Raw genomic sequence first — 6,000 nt, 5'->3', positions numbered from 1 at the left:
GTAGTGCCGGTCCCCCTGTCCCAGAGAGGTGGAGGATACTTGCAACAACTTGAGACCCATTTGACGCTGAATTCTGGTAATCCTCCACCTTGACCAATACCAACTGGAGATTTGTTTTTTTATTGTATGTAGGAGTACTTATGTGTGTACAACACTTTTTATATTGTCATCTATGCAGTTTTTGTCATATTAAATTTACCCATTTTTAAGCATACTACACAATACCTTTTTTATATATGTTTTTTTTTTTTATATGGAATCCTTGTGAGAACAGCTACAAAGGAGTTATATTGAGGGAAGTATTTCTTTTCCATCGTTGTTGGCACCTAGCGCACCTTAATTGACCTCTCTTTGCATGTTTTGATTTTGTCTGGTATTGGGGAATACCACTGGTCGAGGGGGTGCTGCTAATATCTGGTGTTAGGCCCCACGGTCACTCTTTTATATCCACACAGTAGGCGGAGGATACTATTCGACCCTGTTTCTAGTCCCGAAACCGAATGGGTCTTTCCGGCCTATACTCAACCTCAAATCACTGAACAAATTTGTGAGAGTGTCCAAGTTCCGTATGGAAATGCTGTGCTCGATTGTACTGGCCATGGAACCTGGAGATTATATGGTATCCCTGGATATAAAAGATGCCTATCTGCATATACCTATTGCTGTATCGCATCAGCAATATCTGCGGTTTGCTATTGGCAACCTTCATTATCAATTCCAGGCTCTGCCGTTTGGACTGGTCACGGCCGCTCGGATCTTCACCAAGGTTATGGCCGTGGTGACGACTCATCTGCGTCATAAGGGAATCAGGATCCTGCCGTATCTGGACGACTTGCTGATCCTGGCGAACTCCCAAGATGTCCTACTCAGTCATCTACAACTGACGGTAAACTTCCTACAAGTCCACGGGTGGCTCGTCAACTGGAAGAAGTCCTCTCTGGTCCATGCTCGGAGCATTTTGCACCTGGGGGCATTGCTGGACACACACAGACTGCGTCTGTCTCCAGAGAAAGTCCTGAAACTTCAGTGTCACAACTGAGGGCTGGTGACGGTAGCTGGAAGCCAGAGTTGTAGGGGCTGACGGGTACCGGAATTTAGGAGGTGAAAGAGGACTCCTAGACATGCACTTTAAGTAGTAGCACCCAGATGCCCGAAGGCGTGACCACGACAACAGATGATGCCTTTGAGGGTTTTTATTAGAACATAAAAGTCATAAATAAGCAACCAAACAATAAATGAAAACGTGAGTCTCTGACACACTACTGGTAGACCAGCAGCCCGGGGTTAGAGTGAAAGTACTTGTATAATACTTGGGAACCCAGGTGAGGTTAAAGGTGATGCTGGGAATCACAGGTGCACCTTAAAATGAAGCTGGGGTTCGCAGGTAACTGTAAGCGAAGCTGGGGTTTGCAGGTAACTGTGAGCGAAGCTGGGGTTCGCAGGTAACTGTGAGTGAAGCTGGGGTTCGCAGGTAACTGTGAGTGAAGCTGGGGTTCGCAGGTAACTGTGAATGGTACTGAGATTCACAGGATTTGTATTCCACAGGAAGGATTAATACTGGTTGAGAGGTAAACAGAGAACTGTTGGAGAGTGGTTGCTGGGAAGCCAGAGAGATACACTCTGCTAGCGCTGGGTGCGGGAACAAGGGTGGCAGGTAGCACCGCAGAGCTTTAGCACAGGAGAGCTGGAACTGTACCGCAGAAGGAAAACACCAGGGAGTCAGGCTATACCGCAGGGAAGGTCCACAGGAGAGTCCACAGTGAACTGCACACTGGTATCGCAGGAGAGACAATTGAAGCACTGACAATCTTCTGGGTGCTGGGACAGGATATTAATACCTGCTGGATAGCAGGGATTGGCTGACAATTATGACCTGGCTCCAGCAGCACTGAGGATAGGTGAACCAGTGACATGTGATCCAAGTCCAAGATGGCTCATTGATGGAGATTGAAGGGGAAGAAGCATTCCGAAACCATGTGTAAAGCAACAATGGCGACGGAGGCCGCAGCAGCAGAACTTCACGCGCCCAGATGCGCGCAGCGGCCGTAGGGATGGAAGCGGCGGCCGGGGCACACAGAGGACGCACATCCAGCAGAAGAGGCATATAACAGGTAGGAAACGGCGTCTAGTTACCCGGATCGTGACAGCACCCCCCCCCCCCTTTAGGAGTGGCCCCAGGACACTTCTTAGGTTTTCGCAGAAATCTGGAATGGAATTTCTGGATTAATTTAGGAGCATGGACATCAGATGCATTTATCCAGGAACATTCCTCCAGACCATAGCCCTTCCAATCTATCAGATACTGGAGACGTCCATATCTAACACGAGAATCCAGGATCTTGGCGACCTCAAACTCAACACCACGTTGAGTCTGAACTTTAGGAGCAGAGGGAAGCGCTGAATGAAAGCGATTCAGAATCACAGGTTTGAGAAGAGAAACATGGAATGTCTTAGGAACTTTCAAAAATGGAGGTAGCTGAAGTTTGTAAGCCACTGGATTAACAACTTGCTCAATTAGGAAAGGTCCAATATAGCGGGGGGCGAATTTCATACTTGGAACCCTCAGTCGAAGGTTTTTTGTAGATAGCCAAACGCGGTCACCAACTTTAAGGGCACGAATTGCCCTACGCTTCTTATCCGCAAATCTTTTGTACCTGGCGGAGTGTTATGCACACCAGTGCCTGCAGGAATGTACTGGTGTCTGAACTGTTATGCACACCAGTGCCTGCAGGAATGTACTGGTGTTTGAACTGTTATGCACACCAGTGCCTGCAGGAATGTACTGGTGTCTGAACGGATAGGGATGCAAAACAAATGAACTCACAGACAGACTGGGGAATATGACATTACGTACACAGAAGGTGGTAGGGTAACAAAATAAACACAAAGTGAACAGAGAAGCCCAGAGGCTAAGAAACTGGGTGTCTCCCTAGTATTAGTAATGCTCAGATGGAAAAAGCAAGATGTTGTGTTTTAATACGTAGAGAACCCGAAATGCTGTTGCTAAGGGCAACAGCAAAACCCTAAAGGGTTACCAACGGGTGTGGCAGTAAACTCCTTGGTCAGAGATGGAATGATAGACACAAGGAGAGTCTCCACAATCCTAATCCTCACTTGCAGTGCACAGGTTCAGCTTACTGCCACTAAACTGACACCTGAACACCTTGCACAGTGAGAAAGGATTTAGGCAGGGAAGTCTGAGAATACAGCCGCAAACTTGCTAAGTTCACAGAGTAGCAAAAGAACCCCAGCAAGTTAAACGACTGACTCCAGTCTTACTGCTAGGTCTGGATTGGCAGAGTGTAGTACCAAATCCCCAGGCCTATTTGCAGTAAGCAACAACAAATACAAAGCTACACAGTACTGGCTAACTTTCAGGAACTGACTAACCAACAAAGATTCAGCAGCATCTGCTTAACCTGGGAAGAGGCCTTATATAGCAGGTGCTGTCCACGCCCCACTCAGACCTCACAGACTGTGAGCACAAAAACCAGCACCGGATCCCCTGCCGTGCATAGAGCCTGTAACCACTGCACAGCAAAAGACCCGAACCGGAGTATCAGCTGCGCTCAGGTTACTCCGCTAGCACTTGTCTCCCGGTTGCCATGACGACGTGGCAGCACAGGGCAGGAGACCCTAACAGTACCCCCCCTCTGACGAGGGGTCAAAGAACCCCTACCACCGGGTTTATCGGGGAACTGCGAGAAGAAAGAGCGTATCAGCCTGGGGGCATGAAGATCACAACTGCGCACCCACGACCGCTCCTCCGGGCCATACCCCTTCCAGTGCACCAAAAATGACAGCCGACCCCGAACCATCTTGGAGTCAAGAATCCTTTCAACAACAAACTCCCTCTGGCCACGTATCAGAAGAGGGGAAGGTCTTCCACTGGAAGAAGGATTACTAATCGCCCGTTTTAAAAGGGAACAATTAAATGTTTTATTGATACCCAAAGAACGGGGCAGATCTAACTGAAATGCCACCGGATTGATAACCCTGGTGATCTTATAAGGGCCGATGAACCGGGGGCCTAACTTATGAGATGGCTGTCTCAACTTCAAATTCTTGGTAGACAACCAGACGAAGTCTCCTAATTTGAAGCTGCAGGGTCTTTTCCGCTTATCAAAAACCCTTTTGGTCACTAATGACACAGACACAAGGGCTTTCTTCACTTTCCTCCAAATACCTCTAAGGACCGAAACCACAGAGGAACCACCAGGCGTGGAGTCCAGGGGGTCAAAAGAATTGGCCTTAGGATGATGCCCATACACACAAAGGAAGGGAGAGATCCCTGTAGCAGAGTGAGCCGCGTTGTTATAGGCAAACTCCGCCATGGACAGATGAGCAACCCAGTCAGTCTGACACTTGGAGACATAACACCTGAGGAACTGCTCCAAGGACTGGTTCACCCTTTCAGTCTGCCCATTAGACTGCGGATGGTAGCCTGACGACAAGCTGACAGAAATCTGGAGATCGGAACAAAATGCCCTCCAGAATTTGGCCACAAACTGGGATCCGCGGTCAGAGACCACATCAAGTGGCAACCCGTGGAGACGCACAACATGCAGCATAAATAATTCAGACAGGCGTCTGGCCGATGGCAGCCCAACCAGTGGAACGAAGTGCGCCATCTTCGAAAACCTGTCAACGACAACCCAGATGGCTGTCATCCCCGAGGATTTGGGCAAGTCCACCACAAAATCCATTGAAATGTGGGTCCATGGCTTAGATGGGATAGAGAGTGGATGTAATGGGCCAACAGGAACCCCTCTAGGAGTCTTATTTCGGGCACAGATGTCACATGCCCGAACCCACTGATCCACATCCTTAGCCATCGAGGGCCACCACACCGCCCTAGATAGCAACTCCTGAGTTCTGGCAATACCCGGGTGACCTGCCGACTTCTTGGCATGGAATTCCAGGAACACTCGCTGTCTTAACCTAGGAGGCACAAACAAAAGACCTACCGGAAGGTCTGGAGGAGCCTGCTCCTGTGCTCTAAGGACTAATGATAAGAGGTCCTGGGTAATGCCCACTTTAATACATGATGGGGACACAATGGGCAACGGCTCCTCGGTGGTCTCCTGGATTGGAGCAAAACTCTGCGAGAGCGCATCAGCCTTGATGTTTTTTGACCCAGGGCGATATGTTATCAAAAAATTAAAGCGAGCAAAAAACAAAGCCCATCGTGCCTGCCTGGCATTGAGACGCTTCGCTGACTCTAAATATGCCAGATTCTTATGGTCGGTGAGAATTGAGACCACAAACTTAGCCCCCTCAAGCCAGTGTCTCCACTCCTCGAGTGCATCCTTAATAGCCAACAATTCCCGGTTACCCACGTCATAATTCATCTCGGCAGGCGAAAATTTACGGGAAAAGTAAGCACAGGGATGAAGGCGATTATCAGACACTCCCATCTGAGAGAGCACTGCCCCAATACCCATCTCAGAGGCATCCACCTCCACCACAAAAGGACGCTCTGGATCTGGGTGTCGCAGCACCTTGGCCGATACAAATGCCCTTTTGAGACGGGCAAAAGCCGCTTTAGCCTCACAAGACCAGTGAGCAACATCCGCCCCTTTCTTAGTGAGTGCCACCAAGGGCGCCACTATAGACGAAAATCCAGCGATAAATCGTCTATAAAAATTCGCAAAGCCTAGGAAACGCTGAAGCGCCTTCAAACTAGTGGGCTGCACCCAATCCAGGACTGCCTGTACCTTGGAACCCTCCATTTGGAAACATTCTGGGGAGATAATATATCCTAGGAATGCGATTTGCTGAACTTCAAATTCGCACTTCTCCAGCTTCGCCCCAAGCCGGTGGTCTCTGAGTTTCTGGAGGACTAAGCGTACATGCTTCCGATGTTCCTCCAGGGAATGGGAGAAGATTAGGATGTCATCTAAGTATACAACTAAGAATCTATCCAAATATTCCCTGAGTACATCATTCATGAAATCCTGGAAGACTGCCGGGGCATTACAGAGCCCAAAAGGCATCACC

The sequence above is a fragment of the Pseudophryne corroboree genome, chromosome 8 (assembly GCF_028390025.1).
Source record: "Pseudophryne corroboree isolate aPseCor3 chromosome 8, aPseCor3.hap2, whole genome shotgun sequence".
NCBI classification, from domain to species: Eukaryota; Metazoa; Chordata; class Amphibia; order Anura; family Myobatrachidae; genus Pseudophryne; species Pseudophryne corroboree.
Note: the sequence above shows the minus strand (reverse complement) of the source record.